General features: G+C 36.2%; 2 protein-coding genes across 5 annotated transcripts in view; one reads left to right on the top strand and one right to left on the bottom strand.

Annotated features, from left to right (window-relative positions):
* The window catches only part of LOC150102901 (E3 SUMO-protein ligase RanBP2-like), a 673,019-nt gene extending 668,512 nt beyond the window's left edge, over positions 1-4,507 (top strand). The window contains exon 35 of the mRNA XM_090397978.1: positions 4,265-4,507. The gene's annotated coding sequence lies outside the window, so the exon portion shown is untranslated. The remainder of the gene's footprint in view (positions 1-4,264) is intronic.
* LOC150102902 (uncharacterized) overlaps positions 1-22,970 on the bottom strand; it is a 646,700-nt gene that overhangs the window by 36,599 nt on the left and 587,131 nt on the right. The gene's annotated exons all lie outside the window — the stretch shown is intronic.

Genomic DNA, 22,970 nt, shown 5'->3' on the forward strand with positions numbered 1-22,970 from the left:
GTCAAGGAAATTTTTTCATATACAGGTAAAAATTTAGTTCATCCTTAGCTTTTGAACACCAGTGTAGAATACAGGATTGGGCTGACGGACATAGCATTCTTTATGATGGGCATGTCTGGTTTTAGCAATCTGCTTATGTTTTATGATAAGGTGAAAAATGTGTTGGATAAGGGAGAATCATATACAGTAATTTTCTTCAACTTTGCAAAGATATTTGATAATTACCACATGACAAATTAATTAGGTGGGTTAAAGATTGGCTTTCTGAAAGATAGCAGCAAGTTGTGTATGACAGAGCACTGTTAGAAAAGGGAGGTGAGTGAAGTTGCAGTTTTAATATTAATAAATGAAAGGTGGGATACAGAGATATAAGGCTGCATGCTGTATTGGTGGAGCTGTGCTTCAGGGAGTGGATGAGATTCCGGATCTTGGAGTAATAGTAGACAGTGGACTAAAGTTCTGAGGGCAGATTGCAAGTGTTGCTAAGACTGCACATCATATAGCTGCTATGATAAAAAATAAATTGACATGTAGGGATAAGAAGGTAGTGGTGCCTCTATATAAAACATTGGTCAGACCACACATGGACTATCATGCTCAAATTTGGTCACCTAGTTTTCATTGGGATGTGGAAACACTAGAGTGGATCCAAAGACAAATGACCAAAGTGATATCGGGACTCTGGAGTGTTGTTTATGAAGACTGTTTGAGGGAATGAGGATTATAGAGTTTGTTGGATAGGAGGAAAGGTTACAAGACCTAGTTAGTTAAGGGATTTCTATCTGATTAATACAGAAGAAATTATTAAGAGTAGATGTTAAGATGGGAAGAATGAGAGGCTATCCCTGGAAGTTGTATAAAGATGTGGTGAAGAAGAGTGATGAGTAGATTTTTTTATGTGGAGAGTTGGTCTTGAATGAAATTGAATGCACGGAGTATAAATAACTTGAAAGTTCATGATTATGATAGACATGTTGCTGGTTGAGTGGATCTCCCACAATGAGTCTATTGACTCCATGGAGGTTACCAAAATAATAATAATAATATACAGATGAATAATGAATTAATAGTATGAACATAGATTAAAAGCTTTTTTGTTTTTTACTTTGTAAGAAAAAAAAAATTGGGGACCACTGAATATACAAAGAATTGCAAATGAATTAAATTTTATTTTGTTCCTTTTTTTATTTAATTAAAACAAGTGTACATTTAATTATAGAAAGATGTTTTGTTAAGGGAAGCAGTTTTAAGATCAACTTCCAATAATAAATTGTACTCATCTATTCATACTCGTCATTGTATACTGCTTGCTGCATATATATTTTTTTTTATCTGATTTACACGTGAAAGGCTACAAGACCTATAGTGCATGTACATATATATCTGTGACTGTTGTATGCCTAGGTAGTTCACACAATTTTTACAATAGTTTAAAGCATGTTATAATAAATGCTTACTAATAGGCAATTTAAGACAAAATTATTCCTAGAATCAAACAGCTAATACATAAATAATTAGATTTTATTTCCTATTACCATTTTATCTTAATAACAACTGAACTGGATTTGCAGAAGAAAGGCAATTATACAATTTAATAACCACGATATTCATATTTCAAAAGTGTTAGTATGCATGCTGTGATAGTGTAAGGTGAAAATACAATGACCAGATGAAAATAAATTATTCTAGAACAGGGGAAAAAAGAACCATTTTTGTCAGCACTACTTGTTTTGTAAAACAGTTAGTGCCAGTATGCATTCATTGCTAATAGGAAAAGCTGAAAATTAAAGCAATTCTGCATCTGTATGTACTGTTAATAAAGGTGCCATCTCAAAAGCACTGGTGATCAATTTTGTCAGTCAACAATTAGCATTGCAATTTTTCCACAAATCAGTGATAATCTGTAAACTGCCATTGGATCTCATAGCCACTCCTACATAGTTGGTCACTGTACAAGTAGTGTGAGTGCAATGGTTACTTGTATTGCCAGATATAATTTTGTATGATTATAAAAAATGATGATACTCATGTTTCAAAGATAATGAAATAGTGACTGCACCACCTTTAAATCATTTGTTGAAAAATAAATGTTTATTAGTGCAAGAATTATAAAATAGTGTCTCATCACCACTAAAAAAAGTAATCCTTTATTTAATGCTATGATGACAATAAATAAGAAAAAATAAAGGTGGTTCATTTTGTAAAAATTAAATTTAGATTAATTTAATTAGATTAATACATACATCTTCAAGGCCCACCTTTCCTAATTGGGTTGTGGGGACAACAGCTGCAAGAGGAACTTCCAATGGTCACGATCTTCTGTCACCAAGCTCAGGTGTCTAGTGGGATTCCCAAACGTGTCCACCCAAGGTTTTGGATATAATCTATCCAGCGATTAGATTTAATTTAATTAAGTAATTAGATGCTTAAAATGTACTGACTTTGTTTGTACATTTTATGTTTCTGAATTTAATAAAAAATAATGTTTCATATTGTTCCTATTTAATAGACAAGCTTAGGTGTTGTACCTTATTCATAACTTATTTTAATGATATTACAACACCAAATGAACTAAATTATGAAAAAGTTGTTTATTGCTGGATTTCAAATGAGCATCTTCAGAGCACAAAACAGCATATTACAGTGTGCATGTGACAATGAGGAAGTGAAATATTTGAACTGTAATGGACAAAACATCTCAAGTCCTAATTTGAAACCTTCTTTTGTTTTAAAAAAAAGTAAATTGTGTAAGAGTGGATCTTAAGATAAGTCTCCCAGTTTTTGACAAATTAATGTTACCATACTTGTTCAGGTTAGGAGAATGTTTCATAGCCATTGCTAACACTAAAAATAATATTTCTGGTCTGTGATGACTTTTGTATGGCACACTGGTCTTCCATTTAATCCTGTGTGAATGGGTATCTAAAGCATGGTCTGCCTGACATGCCATAATAATGATAGCAAATGTATTTCTTATGTTCTCCAAGGCAGATATTAACAGATCTTCCTGTGTCCATAGTAGGCCAAGTCACTGGGAACTTCATACGCTCCAGGACATGCTAGGAGATGAAGTTTATTCTTAGGAGCAGATCAGAATTGTTAATTTAACATGTGGTGTGAAGGTTCTATTTTATTATTACTTTGGCTATCTTTTCAGATGTACCTCAAATATAGGGAATAGGAATAGTGGTGTTTTGTTCTTGTATGTTTAGGGGGAGAGGAGTAAGAGAGCAATGAATGGGGGAGGTCTGGAAAGTTCTGATAAACACCTAAACAAAATTGTATTAAAGCAACTGATATAACCACAAGAAAGAACACAATAGTTGCAGAGTTATGAAGTAATTTGTGTTCTTATATCCTTGTATATTTTTTCTTGTGGTTACATCAGCTGCTTTAATATGATTCTTGTTATAGGTGTTCATCAGAATTTTACAGATCCCTCGTAGTATTTTATCTATTTTGTAGGAATTGGAGCAATTTGCCAAGAAAGTATGACAAGGATATTAACTTCTGTGGAAAGAGCTTACAGATCTTCCTGTGTCCAACTTGTATATAGAAGCTAATGAGGCAAGTGATGTGAAGTCATTAGCTTCTATATGCGAGTTGCCCCAGTCCTGAAAATAGTTCAGGCACAAACTTTGTTTGTTTAGACTTGGATAAAGGATTAAACCAAGTATATAATTTCTTGGTATCTTTAATTTATAGCATAACCAAGTGGAAAAACTTTCGATTCACTCCTTTCCTTGTGTAATCCTGTTAATTTGTTTAGAAGAGCAATGTCAGGAATTTCTGATGTGATAAGAATTGAATACATTGGCGTGTTGAGCTGCAGAATAGTGAAGTCATTTGAATGTTGGTAACTGCAAAATTATGCACTTTGCCTAGAGAAGATAGATATAAAGATGACGTGCATAAGAGGCTGGCCAATGGAGAAGTATCATATAGTGGAGCTGAATTGAGGTAAAGGTGAGTGATCAAGTGGTGTGACACAGGGTTCTGTACTTGGCTTGTCATTATTTAATGTGTATATTAGTGATAGTGAGAATGATTTGGGGGAATTGAACTTTTAATTTGTCATGGATCTTTTACCCTGCATTAAAAATGAATGGGTTTCTTATTATATTAGTGATAGTGAGAATGATTTGGGGGAATTGAACTTTTAATTTGTCATGGATCTTTTACCCTGCATTAAAAATGAATGGGTTTCTTATTATAGCTCATATTCATTATGTCAGATTTTTCAATGTTTTGTTTTGTTTTTTAGGTGTTGTTGCATGCTGTGCTTCCATTTCTGATCTGCTCATACAAGCATGCAGTCCTGCTCAGTAATTGTGATAATGAGAACTGGGTTAAAAATTGTTGGAATAAAAAATTCTTGCAGTCAGAACTGTTGTAACTGACTTTATATTGTATATAAAAATTTCCTGAGCTTTAATAGTTATTTTATTCAAAATAAATTTTCCAACCATCACTTGTAATTTTGTTCACAATAAATTTTACTAGTTAATTGTTTGTGTTTATTTAATTACCCATATTGGTGCTATAAAATACACTCATAATTCAATGAAACTAGAAGGGAGAGAAAAGGTAATATAGTTAGATTAGTTAAGCTGAGGAGATATGAATGTGAATGAAAGTTATTTGAGACAAATAATCTGGAAGTAAATATATCAGTTGGGCTAGTTTGTTTGGAACTGCAGTTAAAACAACTACAGCTATGGGGCCAGTGTATTATATCTTTCTAATCAGTTATCAGTTTTGAAGAATGAAAAAAAAAAAAGAAAAGTTCCTAAGGCATAAAATACTGCCACATCCAGCTAACAGACTTTCAATTAAAAGTCGTCCTAAATCTTCTTTCCATTGTGGATTCAGATTCCAGTCATTCCCCTCCACAGTCATTGTCACTACTGACTAAGTATGGGGTTCACATTTGCTTGAAAGTTAAGAGATGACGTTGACATAAAAAAAAGTTTGAGTAGTTAAATTATATTATAAGCTACAAGCATCCTGCCAAGGTATGACAATACTAAATCAAGAAGGGCTGTGAACATCTGATTTAAATGGACTACCTATTTCTGTGATTTAGGGGATGGGGGAAGAACTCACTTAAGGGTGATAACTGGGAGTAGAAAGCCTCTAAGAAATGCAGAGAACTGACCATGACTTGATTAGATCTCCATTCCCCTCCTTCAGGTGTGCCCACTTACTGAGTATCTACCTGGATACTGAACTACTGAGGATGGGCTAGCAATTTGGAATTAGCTGACAATTGTATTTTATGGTGCCTTAAAACTACAGATAGTGTGATGGTACAAGATGATAAAATGCTATCATGAATGATGAATTACCAGCTTAGACGAGACTCCCTGCTATAAACCACAGTAAAGTGAAAAGTACATTGCATTAACAAACTCAACCTCAGCAGATTTAAGACAGGCACAATCATTGGAAAAGAGCTAGTAGAAGAATGAGAAAAGTACCATATCAAAATAAGTAGTGTTACTGAAATGAAGATGGAAGCAGATGAGATACTGCTAAATAATATATATAAGATGTTAAAAATTGGGTAATTCTGATCAGGAAAAAGGGTAGTAGCCAGTGGAGTATTAAATGCTAAATGACAAATACTAAATATACTCCTTGAATGGCGAGCAGTTTCAAGTGTAGTGCAGTGGACAGGTTTCAATGGAAAATTAAAACTTACTTGTACCTATGGTCCCACCATGAAAGTTCTTGAAAAGAATAAGCAGAGATAATATTCAAGTCATTAGAGAGGAAAGTTGACATAGAAAAAGTAAAAGCAGTATATTTGAGACTCTGCTCTGCTGTTTAGAGATCTACAAAGCATGAGTTAAATTCCAAACCAAAAAATGTTTTAGTTAAATTTAGAGCAAAGCTGCTGATAATGGTGAGTACGTGCTGGATTCTTGTTCCGGATATAGTTCAGTCATTACTTTAATACTATGTTCCAACATAAAGAAAATGCAAAAGAAAACTCATTTGCTCCTGTGTATTGAATGGACTTGACTATATTGCTGTTAATAGTTTAGGATACAGAGAATGTAAAACAAGAAATATAAAAAAATGAGTATCACATTAAAAACCAAAATATATATGAATAAAGAATCAGTCAAGCAGCTTTAAGCACTGAACTATATACTGAAAATATAAAAATATTGTTCGAGAAAAGTGAAGGATTTTGAGAACAGGAACCAAAACTTACAGTATTAAAAGATTTGAAGGAACATCGATTCAGTAAGAGTTCTAAGTGGTGAAGTTGTTTGGACAGAAAAATTAGAACTTCTTGGTGAACTTAAAGAGGCAGTCCAGGAAGATAAAAAATTATCCCGGAGGTTTTCATTGTAAGTCAGCATGGAGACCCTTAAAGAACAGGTAATGTAAGAAAGCTAAATGATGCATAAAAGAAACTAAACAAAAGTCATTGGAAAAATTTTGTAAGAATATAGCAGATAAATATAAATGAAGAGGAAATGTTCTGGGGCTATTCAAAAAGTTTAGAACTGGAGGAAAGAATGGTTTTATAAAAGGAATGAAACATGTAGAAGTGATATAGCTGAAGATAAAGATGTATGGAGTAATTATTCAAAGAATAAGACAGTGCTGGACAAATATCCAGCAGGAATACAGACATATATACATTTTATTAGATATAGAAAAAGCTGTGAAAGATTGTATTCAACTAGACATGTCCAAATATGGCAATTCAATTTCACAGAAGCTTCTACTGCATTTATCTATAAAAATAAACCTTGGGAGAATTATGGGAAAGTTTACCTACTGAGTGTTTTCTGGATTGGATTTATGCAAGCATATTTGACAAGAAGCTAGGAAAAATTGTGAAAGAGAAATTTAGAGAAGAAACTGTTTAGGCTAAATAGGGCTGTCAGGATTAGATTTTTACTTAGATAAAGAAGTTGAGAAAGCATAGAATATAACAAGTGAGTAAGCATTATTTCTGGGAAAATTCCCGTGTTACTTCTCTAAGAAAATATTATTTTTATGGCTATTTAGCCTATTTTTGTTTAGGAGTGCCCCTTTCATAATGTCATTGCCTTTTTACTCAAAAATTTTAGGGCATTATTGATATTTTATATAGACAGACTAGGGGAGCTATGCTCCCTGGTGCCTATAGCACCCCCCCCCCCCCCCCATGCTCCGGACTGGTAGGCCAGTTCTCCTTGAATTCTGTTGATTCGAATTTTGAAGACTTGAAAGGGGGGGGGTCCTATGGCACCCAACCCCCAAGTTCCGGACTGGTAGGCCAGTTCTCCTTGAATTCTGATGACTCGAATTTTGAAAACTCATTTTTTCAAAATTTTGAATTTTGAAACTCAGGGTAGCCTCTGAGTTTCAAAACGTTTCAAATAACTTGACACAAAAGCGTTTCATAAAAGGCTTATCATTTTATATCTATAGGGTAGATATATGAAGAATATATAGGAGGAATAATTCGGACATACCTTTGTAGGATGTTGCTGGCTGTCTTCTTATTCAGCAGCATCCCAAGATGTGGCGATATGTATTCATCTGCAGTTAATGGAAGGAAGTATGATTGAAAGAAAAGGGGCATAGAGAGATGTGGGAGAATTATTAGTGAGGCAAGGGGTTTGTGAACTTTTTGAGAAACCTGGGTTTTTTTATATTATTAAAGGCGGGTAGAGAATACTTTAGGAGGGGGAATGAAAATAGAACTTTTTGGGGAAGGGGAAGGATATGATGGGATAAGATCACCCCTGGCTAGTAAACAGCACCCATAGAGGGTACCCCCTCCTAGTACTTTAGTCCTCATATAGTCTAATATATTTCTTTCACATATTGTTCTTAAGGGACTGAAGAATGTTAAACCAACTAAGTATCTTGAGCATTTCAAAAAAATTCCAAAATTGCAAAAGGGAAAAAGTATAATGCCATCCTGAATTTCCATTCTGAAACTGACTATACTAAATGATGACATTTGCAGGCTCAGTGAACAATGCAACTTTGACCCCAAGAACACTGTCAAGTGTCACCACTTCAGGCTCATGAAAAGATGGGACACTTAATAAAAGTGACCTGTGATACTCCAATGAGCAGATCTGTGTTCATATCAGCCATGAACAAGAAGGAAGGCACAAGCCCTCTAACACTTGTATGAGCCCAGCCAGATCTGACATATGCACAGTGGGAACATAGGTGGCATTTATGGACTGGAAGAGAAACATCAAAGTGGAGATGAAGCATGACAATCAATTACATAGAAGGAATACTAGTAAGAAAATCAAATTATGCAAATAACCAGCATGGAAGCCTGAACCCCAAATACTGCACAGGGAACATGGGAGATCCATGTGGTCAATAGCATGTCACAGAACCTTCCAGATCCATTTTGCAAATATATGTGGTCTCAATTTTAATGAGACCACACTTCCTCCTCCAGCCTGCAAACCCTCACCTACTTTTCCTGACAAATTTCAACATCCTCAAACACTACTCATCTCTGCTTTTCCAATTACACACACTTGGTCTTGTTTTGCCTCAGAGGTAGGGTTCTTATATACTTTCACTCTAGTATACCATGCCAAGGAGTATCCCACCTGGAATCTCCCAGTTTGACTTCCTTTGGCTATAAATTACTTTACCTCATTCTACCAAATTCATATATACAGTCACTACTGCTCTCTTAATGCCAACATCCACTCTGAACATTTCAATTACCTTTCCCTAAATGTTTTTTCTTCAATCTGACTTTCCTAACAGCAAACTCATCTTCCTTGGAGACTTCATTGTTCATAACACTAGCTAGCTATAATAAATTTAGTTTAATCCTTTATCCAAGTGTAGGCAAACAAAGTTTGTGTCTGAAAATATCTTCAGGACTGAGGCAAGGTGGTACATCTGTTGGCAATTTGTAGCAAAGGTGGACCCAGCTTTCATCACTCCTTGTCTTAGCATTTCCCATAATGCAAAGCACATCTCCTTGCAGACATGTATAATGCCATGCATTAAGGGAAGGGCCACTATCCAGACCAGTTTCAGCCTTTATTGAGGTCTCGTCAGTGGGAGGCAGACCCAGAAGTGGTGATACTAAGGCAGAAGCAATGGAGAACCTTGCCTAAGTCCTGAAGATATTTTCAGGTGCAAACTTTGTTTGCCTACACTTGGATAAAGGATTAAACTAAATTTATTATAGTCTAAGCAAGTGCAAAATAAACTTACAACTAGCTAGCTACTCTCTTCTAACTGCACAGATTAAGCAGGTAGAGATGCTGAGGCATTTGCAATCACAAACAATCTCCCACAGATTTTTCATGTGATCACCAGAATATCGGACAACCCCACCCACTCCACAAACTTCCTGGATCTTTTCCTCACTAGTGACCCATCCAAGTATGAAGTGAATGTTGTCTTGGCAGACTACATCTAGTGCAGACATCTTCCCCCACTTAGTAAGACATACACTACCACCCACATCCAAATGATTTATGACATTACAAGAAAGGCAAGTGTGATGATCTTTGCAACATCATTTCCTTGTTGAGATTACTGTTTCCAGTCACATTTGAGCCAGGTCTCTGCACAGAACAAATCAACGAAATAATGGAAACATTTTGGATACCAAATAGTCTCCTGGCCCTGATGCCATTCCTCTGATTATTCTAAAACTCTATGCTTCAGAGTTTACTCCTACTCAATGCCACCTATTTACACTTTCTTATTCCACTGGTATCTATCCTGCAGTCTGAAAATTAGTCAATATATAACCTTTTCCTAAGAATGGTGACAAGTCTTCTTGATTTGTCATGAATTTCTCTCGCCTTAATTGATGCCAATTCTCATTAACAGTGGCCATAGAAGTATTTATAAACAATGCAGCCTGTGTGAAAGTGAGTTGAGCGTATGTCTAAAGTAATGGAAAGAACTATCAACGCCCAACTTTGAAGACTTTCATGTAAACAAATGACTGACACTATGGATTCTGTCACTTCCAATCAACAAGGGGATCTAGCCTATGTCACCCATTTATGGACAGACACTATAGAAATATTTTGCAAATCTCAAGTGGTTGCCCTTGACATTTTTAAGGTTTTTGACTAAGTTTGGTACAAAGGTCTATTGAGTAAATTCTCATTATCTTGCTCTGCCTCCTGATTTGGAGTAGTCCAGTTAAGTAGCCATTTTTCTAACTGGATGCTCACTTTTAGTGATGGTGGATGACTCCTTATCTTCTAACTATACAATTTATTCTGTGATCTTCAAAATATTGACCATTGGGGTTTGGATAATCTGCTAGGAAAACACAGCTCTTCATTATTTCTCACAAAAAAGACCACTTCCAGTCTTACCCTGACAATACCCAAATCTCTATTCAGGATGAGATTTACTTTCTTGGGATAACTCTAATCTCTTGGCAAAAACATATTACAAATATTGTCTTCTCTGCATCCAGCTCCTAACTCTACAAATCACAAATCTCTTTGACCATTAAATACTGCACCTGATATCTGTGGTGGTGCCCCTAACAGCTCCATAAAAATACTGGATTCTGTACAGAAAAGGACAGTTAGATTGATGACCCTCTCTCACTAATACACTCCACTCACTTTCACACAGGCTTTCAGTTTCAGCAGGCGGCATTGTTTATAAATACTTCTATGGCCACTGTTAATGAGAATTGGCATCAATAATTTCCCCACTCTGTAAAATCCATCTAAACATATGCAGCAGCCATTCAAACCTTCTCACAGTTCAACTCCAAACCTACAGAACAAATTTCTCCTCCCCCTTTGTTTATTCTTTCCACTGCTATCCTCTACAACAGTCTCCCACCATGAGTTTCCCAAGGAATAAAATCCACATCTTTTCATGTCAAATGTGAATGAGTTCCTTATTGACTATCCATGGGACTAGTGTAGTATAGGTTGCCCAACCTTTTATTGAATGAGTTCTCCCATATATATATATATATTTAAGTTCTAAGTCAGCAGTTAGGAATGAAGGAGGTAGCAAAAGATAATGTAAAACAGTAGAAATAGCAGTGCTATTTTTACTGTTTTTTCATCATCTGTGTGGATCACATTGTAAAGGAAAGCAGCATTAAACCTGATATCAAAACTGGAATCTTAAACTCAGCTGTTTATGGAACATGGACATTATAGTATTTCACAAGGCTGATTCTTCATTTCTTCCTTCTATATAAAATTGGCTTCATTTTTTTTTTTTTTTTTTTTTTTTTTTTTTTTTTTAAATCTGGTTCCCACCTAGAGTACATGACAATTATGGATGGACTAATAGTGCTGATTTAATAGTTCTTTTTACATATTTTAATTTTATTATTTATTTTTTACATAATCGAAAACCCTTCTCTAAAACATGGATTTTTTTAAAGCTACTTCAGACCATTAAGCAGGATATGGTCTCACAGTGAGCAACTGAAATTCATCTTCCTCAGAGACATTCACAAACATCCATGTCTGCAACAGGATTTAAATCGACAGTCTGTTAGTTAGTGAGCAAGTATTTTAACCAGTTGGCTAACCAGGTCTGTAGTTCATTGCAAATTCGATACATAGTTTTGTTAATGACAGTACACTGCACTCCTCTTTCTCAATAAACCTTGCAGCACACAATCAGCAAAATATCCAGAATATGAATTCTATAAACCCGAATTTTGAGCTTGTAATCATTCTTCAGTGGAGTGCTGATAATCTTGTTAATTTCAGTGTTTTTCATGTTTGCTTAATCTTGATTTGTTTCTCACATTTTTAGATATATTTTCTTACAGTTTTACTTTTGACATCACTCAGATCTTTATATTAGAAAGGATATTCATCTTTTTTGAATTACTTTAACTTCCAATACCTCTTGGCATAAACATATTTGCCTCAGCACCCCAAAAATTTGGCATTCTTTTGCTCAAGATATTATTGTATCTTGATTAATGATCAATCACTTACTAATTCACTATCTTCAACACAGATATTTATTTTCTGTGGCTTGTAGTTTTTACAAATATTTTCATGGTCCCTATTCATCAGAATTGGCATCAGTAATTTCTTTACTGTCTTCTAAATCTGCTAAAACACATACAGTATCTACACTATCTACCAATAATTGTCGAGACAACCCTGTTATTTGAAGTTATGGAACATCCCAGGTTTCTTAACATAAAAACCAGTGTACAGATAGGAAGCAGTATTTCATTGTACCAATTGAATACAGGTGGTATGGCAACACGATGTGAACTCAGCGACTTCGATTGAGGTGTCATCGTGGGCTGTCACATTGGTGGCATGTTCATATGGATCATTTCCGCTCAACTGGAGCATCCAAAATGAATGGTTGGCGATGTGATCAACAAATGGAGATATTCTGGCATCACTAGTGCAGGAAAACACCTAGGACAGCCACCGAAAATGACTGACAGGGATGGGGGGGGTTCAGACTCTGGAACCCATCACAGATGGTCTGTGATGAGTTCCAGAGCACCAGTAACACCATGGTGAGCACTAATACTATACAAAGAGGACTCCATTTACTGGGTTCCCCCAGAAGAGCAGCAGCACACAAGCCGAACAAGGTAGCTCATTTGGCCTGGTGCAAAGAGCATGCAAACTGGACAACTGACCAGTGGAAAACACTACTCTGGAGCGATGAATCAAGGCTCACCTGTTTCCAGTAGGATGTGGAGGCAGCCTGGTGAACACTTGTTACCACTGTGTTGTACCCCACAGTAAAGTTTGGTGGTGGAGAAGTAATGGTGTGGGGTGCATTCAGCTGGTTTGGAGTGGGACCACTGGTTGTTATCCATGGTTCCACGAAGGCAGCTTAGTACCTTGATATTGTAGATAATCAGGTGCTGCCTACACTGTGGAGTTTTTATGGAATGGACCATGTTACTATCAAGACCACAAAGCTGCAGCTGTTGTGGAATGGTATCAAGAGATGGGTGTTAAACAATTCCCATGGCCTGTGCAGAGTCCTGACCTCAACCCCATTGAACACCTGTGGGACGAATTGGAGCAGCGATTGAGGTTTAGATCAGTATGTCCTCATCTGTCACTGAACTCAGTACTGCTTTGATGGAGAATTGAGACAAATTCCACCTGTCTGCCACACATTGGTGGTAAGCCTCCCTCAAAGGGTGCATGAAATGATCAAAGCCAAAGGTGGACATACTCAATATTAGGGTTTGCCTGCTAATATCAATTGTAAATTGCTAAAGTGTCCAATTATTGGTAGATAATGTAAACAACATTCCCCCATCACAGTCCAACTCTAGATTTGCTAAACAAATTTTTGTTTCACTCCTTCTTTCAGAATGATCTTCCCTCTTATGTATTCCCTGAAGAGTATAATTTGCAAGTCTTCCAGCCCAATGTTAACAAGTTTCTTCTTTCTCCTCCACTTTATGTCCAACCACAGTACGAGTATGCTACATGTTGAGCAAACTCATATCCATGTCATTACAATAATAGGTCATCACTTACTACAAATTGCATCAATATCTCTTCTGGCTAAGTCAGTGGTATCCACAGAGTTGTGAGCATCATCAGCAAAGAAGGTGTTTTGCTCTTTGGATAGTGTGATTGTAGAAAATCAAGCTTCATGGTTGAGTTGTAGAAGTCAGAGTAATTCTCAGAAGTTATAGTGTAATAAAGGCTGCAGATGAACAGTACAAAATGGTTCAAGGAAATCTTGAACTAAAGAATATCAAAAAAGAGAGGATACTAGATTTGGCATTATCTGGCACAGAATACAAAATATCAGATTGCACAAAGGCACAATTGCTGTCATCATGGTGGAAGAACTCGTGCAAAATATATTTGGACAGATAAGATATCTGATTGTGTAATTCGAAGTTCACTCAAATCTGGAGGTCAGGCCTTAGATGTGTGTGAATGAGCAGAAATATACTTAATTTATGATTTTGTATGTATTGCGATGGATGTAGAAGTGACAGTTAGTGTTGGTTTCAAATTAGAGCAGGGGCATGGAGTGAGCAAAGATATTCAGACATGTTGGCCTATAAAGAGAACACCCAGTCTTTACCTTTTATCGTTACCTTCTTTATGATTTTGTATGTATTGCGATGGATGTGGAAGTGACAGTTGGTGTTGGTTTGAAATTAGAGCAGGGGCATGGAGTGAGCAAAGATATTCAGACATGTTGGCCTATAAAGAGAACACCCAGTCTTTACCTTTTGTTATTACCTTCTTCACAGTATTTAAAACCTATTACACTCCTTCCAAGCACAATCTGCAGGAGTAGGATGTAATAAAATTATGCAGCTTGATTAGGGTCCAATTAGGGTAGATTATTACATAATTGGGAAGTCTAATGCATTCTCAGAAGAATGCATTAGAATAACCAGTCAGAAGAATAATTTACTACTTTAGTCTCCAGTGGAGACAGTTTTGGATGACTACATATGTCTGGCATGCATTTGAAGGATAGCATTTACACAGAATTGAAGAAGAGAATATAAAATTAAACTCCTCTCAAGACCAATAAAGCATAATAAGCTTTCAGCAAGCAATGTGATGTTTCACTGCCATGTAGTCTAATCTAGTTGGAATTTTCTCCCACTAAGAAGATACTTTGCAGCAGACATACTCGTGAATTTAGCAGCAAGCTTCAGTGAAAATATGACCACATCACAAGAAGAAAAGCACTGACAGTTGAACTGGAGAGATATGCTCTATCTAACCTGTCAATTCATGCCTTGTATGGTTGTGTTAATTGATTTTGATGTGAATATTCAAGTTGTTAGATATGAAGCTACAAAGGTTTTATATATATAATAGATAATGAATGATTGCAAAAGCAAGCAGAATGTTTACATCATTAATTTTTTACTTCATAACATTGGATACTTTTTTTTTGTACTAAAAGAGTGAATTTTTGTTGGAGGCAACTAGGCAAGGTGAATGTTCCACCATAAATAACAGTGTAGTCATTTATGGTGGAACATTCACCATAAATGACTACAATTCACCATAAAGGACGCCTATAAGTTTGGATTTGGTGGTTATGCTTATGCATGAGTACCAGAAGTATTAGGTGGAAAGTACATCCTTAGTTAGAAAACTGTTCTAATTTGTAAGAAGATATGATTGACAGAGAATCACTTGCTGGAGTTGACTACAAAAGTGTATAGAACTTTTCAGAAGGTGAATCTTATTACAATTGTAGATGGCCAGGATCAATCAACAAGTGGGCTTGCCTGAAGGGATCAACAGTGTTGCATTAAGGCTCCACATGGTCCACAGATGTCCATCAGTGAAGGATCAACTATTGCACTTTTTCAACAGAATTTTCTGTGTGAATGTGTTTCTGGATACCTGGGAAAAAGGCTATTGCTATTCCCTTTCCTAAGTCAGGGAAGTATCCAAAATCCCAATAAACTATCATCCATATTCTGGAAAATTTGGTTTCATTTCATCTTTTATGGTTTCCAAAGAGAAACAACTTTTTTTTTTTCCAGAATACAGTCTGTCTTCTAGAAATATAATTCTACAACTGATTATCTAGTTTGGCTGGAAGCATCCAGTAGAGGCACTTTCCTTAAATGTCAATGCTTTGTATCAGTTTTCCTTGATATGGAAAAAGGATATGACTCTGCTTGGAGATTTGGAATACTGAAAAGTCTACACAAATGTGGTCTCAAAGGAAATTGCCCTTTTTATTTTTTTTTACTAAGAACGTTATCCAATGGGAGCCCTCATTCTGACTGTATATCCAAGAGAAGGTGAGTCCCGCAAGGTTCAATTTTAAGTGTTATGCTTATTACAATTATAATTAACATGATGAATGAACAGCTTCCTCCAACTGTAAGTAGTGCCCTCTATGTGGATGACTTCATCCTGATCCAGAACTCAGAGTAGGACAAACTTTAATCTCAGTTGCATTGAAGCCAAGCAACCAGGGCATTTTGAACTTCACCGATCACTAATCTGGCCAGATTATATAATGAGACAAATGAACCACCTATATACTTTGGCATCAGCAGCCTATTATTATTCAAATGATAACATAGTTATCATAACGAATCTTAAAATCCTTAACACTCCCTACATTAACTTAAATATCTTTATCATATCACCTCTTTTCTTCTTATCCACCACATCTGCAATCCACATTTCTTCGACCTCTCTCCATAGCCAGCTTTGCAGAGTCTTGATATTGTCTTAGTCACTCTTCTCTGGACCCTCTCAGTGTTTCCACATTGCAATGAAAACCAAGTGACCAAATCTGAGCAAAATATTCAAGTGTGGTCTGACCAGTGCTTTATACAGTGACACAACTACCTCTTTATCCCTACATGCTGCAAAGTTAGAGTTGTAGTTCTTATTATAGCAGCACTATGATGTGCAGTCTTTGCAACACTTATAGTATGCCCTCTAAACTTCAGTCTGCTGTCAACCCGTCACTCTCAAATCTGTCAATATAGTACAATGTTTTATATTTCTGCACTCCAAAATGCAACATCTTGCACCTATTAAAACTACAACTTCACTCCTCAGTCAAAGTCAAAAAGTCTATTCAAATCTTCCTGAAGGAAATTAACATCAGTAGTGCTACTTATGATTCTCAACAACTTTCCATCATCAGCAAACAACTGAAAATCTCCAGTGTGTCTACATGATATATCATTTACAAACAAGTTAAATGGCAGCCCAAGAACAGAACCCTGGGGCATGCCACTGATTACCCTCCTTTTTTGAGACACTGCTCCAGTATACACCACTTGTGGTATCGTTCAGAGAGCTAATCACCAATCTATATAACAATTATCTATTTCCCTCTGCCACTTGTACACCAACTTATCATGTGGTAATCTATCAAATGATTTTGCAAAGTCTAAGAATATCGCTGTATGTTATTCCCTTATCTAACACACTTGCTACCTTATAAAATGCAAGTAAATTGCTAAAACACGACACCTTATAAAATGCAAGTAAATTGCTAAAACAAGACCTACCCTTTACAAATCCATGCTGACCATCATAAAGAATATTATGTCCATCAACCCAGTTATATTCTATTCCTAACCAATCACTCCAACATCTTGACTACAACTTCAGTTAAACAGACTGGTCAGTAATTGGAAACTTCTGTTCTAGAACCATGCTTGCGGATTGGTACTATTTTACCTTCTTTTCATTACTTATGAGCCTTATCCACTGCAAGACTTTCATTAAATAAACAGGTGAAGGGCATAGCTAACTGTTGTGCACAATCCTTAAAGAATACATGGTAATATGTCATCCATCTAACCCAATCAACACCTGATACACCTCACAGATTCTTTCACTTCCAATTCACCTAATACTCGCTTCCCCTCTCTCTCTCTCTTTCTCTCTCTCTCTCTATATATATATATATTGCACGACACCATTTACATCAGTTTCATATATACGTTGAATATGAAATATTCAACGTATATATGAAATATATGAAATATACAAATAGAGCACCCAAGAAGTTGGGTCAATGAGTTAACATTATTTTATCATGCATCTGGTGTTGGGCTCGGGATATTACATCATCTAGGTAAGGAAGGAGATTAATAGAAGGGGAATTATTAGCAGTATGCTTCAACACTGTCAGTCTTCTAGTGCAGTTCATCTTATTCTATTGTTTACATTTTGGTTGTTTTTGCATTTTACATATTTTATAAAAAATACGTAATATTTGCCTGTCGTTATGATTAGTAAAGTGTAAATATGTGAACTTAGTGTAGCACAAAAATGAGAACTGACTGAGAAACTTGAATGTAGTGTAACCATTGCACATATATGTGGAAGATGTAGAGTCAAAAAAGCAAACAGTTTCAGACATTTGCAAAAATTGAAAAACAACTCAAGGAATTTTTATTTAAATACAGTGCAGATGGTTGTTCTCAGACCACTTCTGCAGTTGGTACTAGAAAACACATGAAAGTGGCTGAAGATAAAAATCTAAAGAAATCAATGTACAAGTGGGTTGTTAAGCAGCACTGAAGTAGTGGTGGTGTTAGAAATATTGAGTTAAAGTCAGCTGCTGAAATGCTTGTTAATCATGATGATGATAATGAACAGCCTATTTGTCTACCACTGCAGGGAGAAGGCCTCTCCCATTGAGGGAGGTTTTGGGTCTACTACTCCCATTGGTGACCCAATCCATATTGGGGGAGTGTATCTACACTTGGGTGAATGAATATATGGAAGTGGAAGATGATCATAACATCCGTGCCTATGCGTGCAGCCTCTTGGCTGGAGAACAGATATGCTAACCACTTGGCCAACCAGGCCGACTTGCTAATCATATGAACCTAAAATTTCAGGAGAGTGATGGATGGCTGTGGTGTTTTTGAAAGTGCCATGGCACTGTTAATAGAAGAACCTGTGGTGAATCTTTAAGTGCAGATGAACAAGTTGATTCTTTCAGAAAATATCTAAATGGCCTCATTAAAATCAAGAGCCTAATTTTATCATAACTTTATAACGCTGATAAGACCTGGCTTTTTTATCATGCTGTTCCAGAAAATACCCAGGCTTACAGAATTTCTGGTCATAATCTAAATAAAAAGAAAATTTCAATTTTCTTTTATGCAGTTGCTCATGGCTTGCATTGGCTTAAGCCTATGGTAGATGGTAAGGCAAAAAAAAAAAAAAAAAAAAAAAACTCCGTGCTTTAAATGATTTAATGAACTAGTTACTATTGATATATTCCCACTCAAAATATGCCTGGTTTACAATGGATATTTTCTATGACTGGTTCTTTAGCCAGTTTATTCCTGAGGTGTGACACTACCAAACAGATGTGCTGAAAATTCCCTCTCATGAAATAAAGGCAGTTTTGCTGCTAGATAATGCACCTACTCATCCTAATGCTGAGAGATTAGTTGGCAGGGATGGCAGAATTAAATGTATTTTTCTGCCTCCTAACACTACTTCACTGATATAGTTGATGGATCAGAATGTTATCCTTGCATGTAAGAGGTTGTATAAGAAGTTTTTGAAACTGGTGATGGGTGTTTTGGAAGAAATGGAAGACAGAAAAGAGGATACAAGAGGCATCAGGACACTGCAAAATTTACATGCATACAACATCGGATCTGCTATCTTCAACTTAGCAGCTACATGGAAAGATATGAAGACTGGCCAATGTTTAGAAGTTGTGCAATGCAGAACCTGTAGACTTGAAGGGAATTGAGGCATCTCACTTTTGGGACACTCTTCTGAGGGCCAGTAACAAAAATGTAACTGAGAATGATGTGGAACAGTGGCTCGAAAATGATAAAAGTGATCCAAGCTGTCAAATTTTTTCCGAGATAGAGAATGCAGAAAATGTTTTTCATGGAGAACAAGAGGACAACAATGAAAAATCAGTTGCAAGTCATCCTAAATTGTCTGTTATAAGACAACATATGGATGACATCATATATAATGGATCATCATCAGACACTGATGTGCTTATTATGAATATTTTAAAGAATTTCAATCTACAGTAATAAGAAAGAAGCAGCACCAAAGTGTAAGGCAATTGATGATTTCTTCAAGACCACTTCATGAACTAGACCCGTTTCATCCTTTTACCAGCAAGGAATTAACACCTCTCCCTCCATATGACAATTGTATTTCTGACTCTTGAAAACTGTAATTCTTTCAATTAAAATAATGAATATTATGTTTTTTTTTTGTGTCTTTATTCAATGGAGATTAAGAATTTTCAAGTATTTTTCTCCTTCTAAAATGGATTTAAATTAAAAAAAACAACAACTAATGTTCACATTGAAAAGAACTTTATGTGAGCATTAAGAAAAATAACATAAAAAAAGTGGTGGAAACACTCCATTAGTTACAATGTATAATTTTTGATGTGTTTAATGAAAATAAAGTTTAGTTCCTGTCATAAAAATATTTTTAACAGACGTTTTAGTGGCATGTATAAATTACTCAATGTACATTACAATCATACTTTATATTTTAATATATCCTATACATTGTATGTTCGTTATTAATATATGATTTTAAAATGCATTCTATTTAATGGACGTTCAGCAATAGCAGACACCCCTTCCTCCAATTAGTCCATTAAATCAAAGGCCTACTGCCTATTCTTTTTTGGCAGTAACCTTTTCTTGTTTCACCCCTTCTGACACAAGTACCTCATTAACTACTACAACTTGTGAAGTTATCACCAAATCCAAAACACTAAATTCTCTAGTTGCTTTGGTCGCATGTTGTTAAGATATTTATCACTCAGAAATTCAACAAATTCACTCTCCTTGTTCCCGTTATCTCCTCCTCCATTCTATATTCCTGTAATTAACATCTCCCATCAGGATCACCTTCTTATTACATCTTATTACCTAATCAATTTGTCTAAACACTGCAAAATTGGTATTCTCTACATTCCCTGGCCTATTACAGCATCCTATCAGATATACTAGCCTGTTAATTTCAACTTCGCACCACAAAGATTCAAAATCTGTGTATATACTTCCACACTTTGTGTACACAATTCCTGTGCAATGATTAACAGTACTCCCCCTCTCCTCCTTTCACCTTTCCATCCTTCTATTCTATTCCCAATATCATATCATCCTCAGACAATCATGTTTGACTTACACTAATTATCATTGGGCACAAGGACTCAACAAACATGAAAAACTCAGCTCTCATATTTTTAATACTTCTTACATTTGTATACAAACATAATAATCTTTATGTCTTTGAAGCTATTCTACCAGCACCAACATTCTCTATTCTAGCTGCTATACCACACCTCTCTCTTTGGTCTGACTGCTCACGTTTCCCTGATCCTGACTCTGATCGGCATTCATACCTATCTCATTATCACCTTTATGCATTCCATCACCTTGTGCTGCTGCAACCACATCATCAACCTCGTATCCATCTTCCTCCTGTCGTACTACCCTTTAGCTGTGCTGTCTTGCTTCATAAGCACACTTTCATTAGCCACATTAATTGCTTGATTCTGTGCCTTCTCAGAAAACAACAGTCTTTGTAAATGCCCAACACCAAACCCATTGAAATGCAATGCATCAGCTTTAAACCATTCCAACTTTCCTTTAAATTCACGACACAGATTCACAAACTGAACCTCCTTTGCCATACACAAACTCAGCCATCTTGCTATTCATGATCTCTGCTCTCCTTCTCAACTCACTGTTGTCATATGGGCAACACTCTACTGATTTTTCCAACAACACTATTATCCTTTATCTCCTGCAACAGCTTCCTGAAGTCTTTATAGCATTCCCCTTGTCACCAAGTCATTTGTGTCCACAATCATCCCTAATTCTGATGTCCACTCTATCCTTTTCTATAAAAACATCAGTTATGTGTTTCATTGTTCTACAAGAGAATCATCTTTTGTATACTTTATTAGTCATCACACCTCCATTGATCAAGTTCACTTACAATGATATATTATCCTTTTGACTCTTTCTTCGTAATACTAACTTTCTTCTTCTCATTTCCATCAGCCAATCTCTTCTTTAGGTGTTTAATCTTATCCTCCAGATGCTTCCGTGTGTAGAGGCTTAAGTGCTGTGAGGACATCATGTTGGAGGCTTAATGGATTTTTTACAACACTCAAAAAGAATTAAAATAGAATTTAATACTTCCTATATTTCGTCCTAGTCACTAGGACATCTACTGGGATTACAAAAACAATTAACGTAACATATACACAAATAACAAACAATACTAAGCTCAACCACGTGGGTGACACTAAAGTCCCATCTAGGTAGAGCGCCCTCTATGGGCAGTAGTAGGTGGCCTGGAATGTAAGGTGGGAACTCTGGTGATGAGTGTTTCCCAAAAAATCTTCGGAAGCTTAATGCAACCATATTTATTGAGATTTGGTTGGTTTTTGAGAGAGAGATGCTGGTGCTTCTAAGAAAAGTCTCTCTTTCTTGAATTTGCTGTGGTGGAGCATGGTGGTTTTCTTCCATGATACCCTGTGGGTGGTGTCCAAAACATGGTCAGCCAAGCCTGAATGGCCATAGTTGTGTTTGAAGATGTAAGACGTGTTCCTCTAGACAGATCGATGCTGATCTGCCTGTCTGTCCAAAGTACGCCAGCTTACAGGAACAGGGTACTTTGTAAACTCCAGGCAGAGAGAGAGGAGGGAGCTGATCTTTCGTAGAACGGATAAGGGTAGCCAGTTTGCGGTGGGGCTTATATGCTGTGTGTAGGTTGTACTGTTTTAGTATCTTGGCTATTTTTTCGGATGTGCCACGGATGTAGGGTATAGTGATGGCATTTTTAAAATCTTGTTGACGAGAAGGACGGGGAATGGGGGAGGAGTTGATTATTTTTTTGATACTGTGATTGTTGTAGCCATTGGAGAGGAAAGTGCTGTGTATGTGGTTAAGCTCAGTAGTGAGGGCGGTTCCACTGGAACAAAGATTGTGGGCTCTCTTGGTAAGAGTTTTAATAATGCCATATTGTTGAGAGGGGTGGTGGTGGGAGAGTTTGTGAATGTATAGTTCGCCCACCATTTCTAGATCCCTTCTTGGCTTTGTGCCAAGAATAGTCGATTCATGCTGAAGGGGAGAAATAAATGAAGGATGTACGAATTGGTCGCCGACATGCGAAATCACGTGCTTTCTTGTCTGTCGCTGTACTAGTACTAGTTTGATTTTTGTTGTTCTCTTTTTGCATTATTTTTTTATTATTAATTTGTATGATGGATCCAGTACAACAAGTTCTGTTGTTAAACGTTTCAGTAGCTCTTGCAAAAGAATATTGAATAATGTGCTGACATTCTGCGAAAAAGAATCGTCAGAAGGCCGTCTTCTTGTTCCCCTTTCTCAAGTCATAAAACGTGCAAGTGCAATTGCGGGCGTATCGGGGTCGACTGTTAAAAGAATTCGTAGGGAATCAAAAGGTGAAGGTAAGCCAAAATTTAAATCTCCTAAAAAAAAAAAAAAAAAAAAAAAAAAAGTGCCAGAG

Source organism: Typopeltis vanoorti, chromosome 9, assembly GCF_054136105.1.
Source record: "Typopeltis vanoorti isolate ZY-2024b chromosome 9, IOZ_Tvanoo_1.0, whole genome shotgun sequence".
Classification (NCBI taxonomy): domain Eukaryota; kingdom Metazoa; phylum Arthropoda; class Arachnida; order Uropygi; family Thelyphonidae; genus Typopeltis; species Typopeltis vanoorti.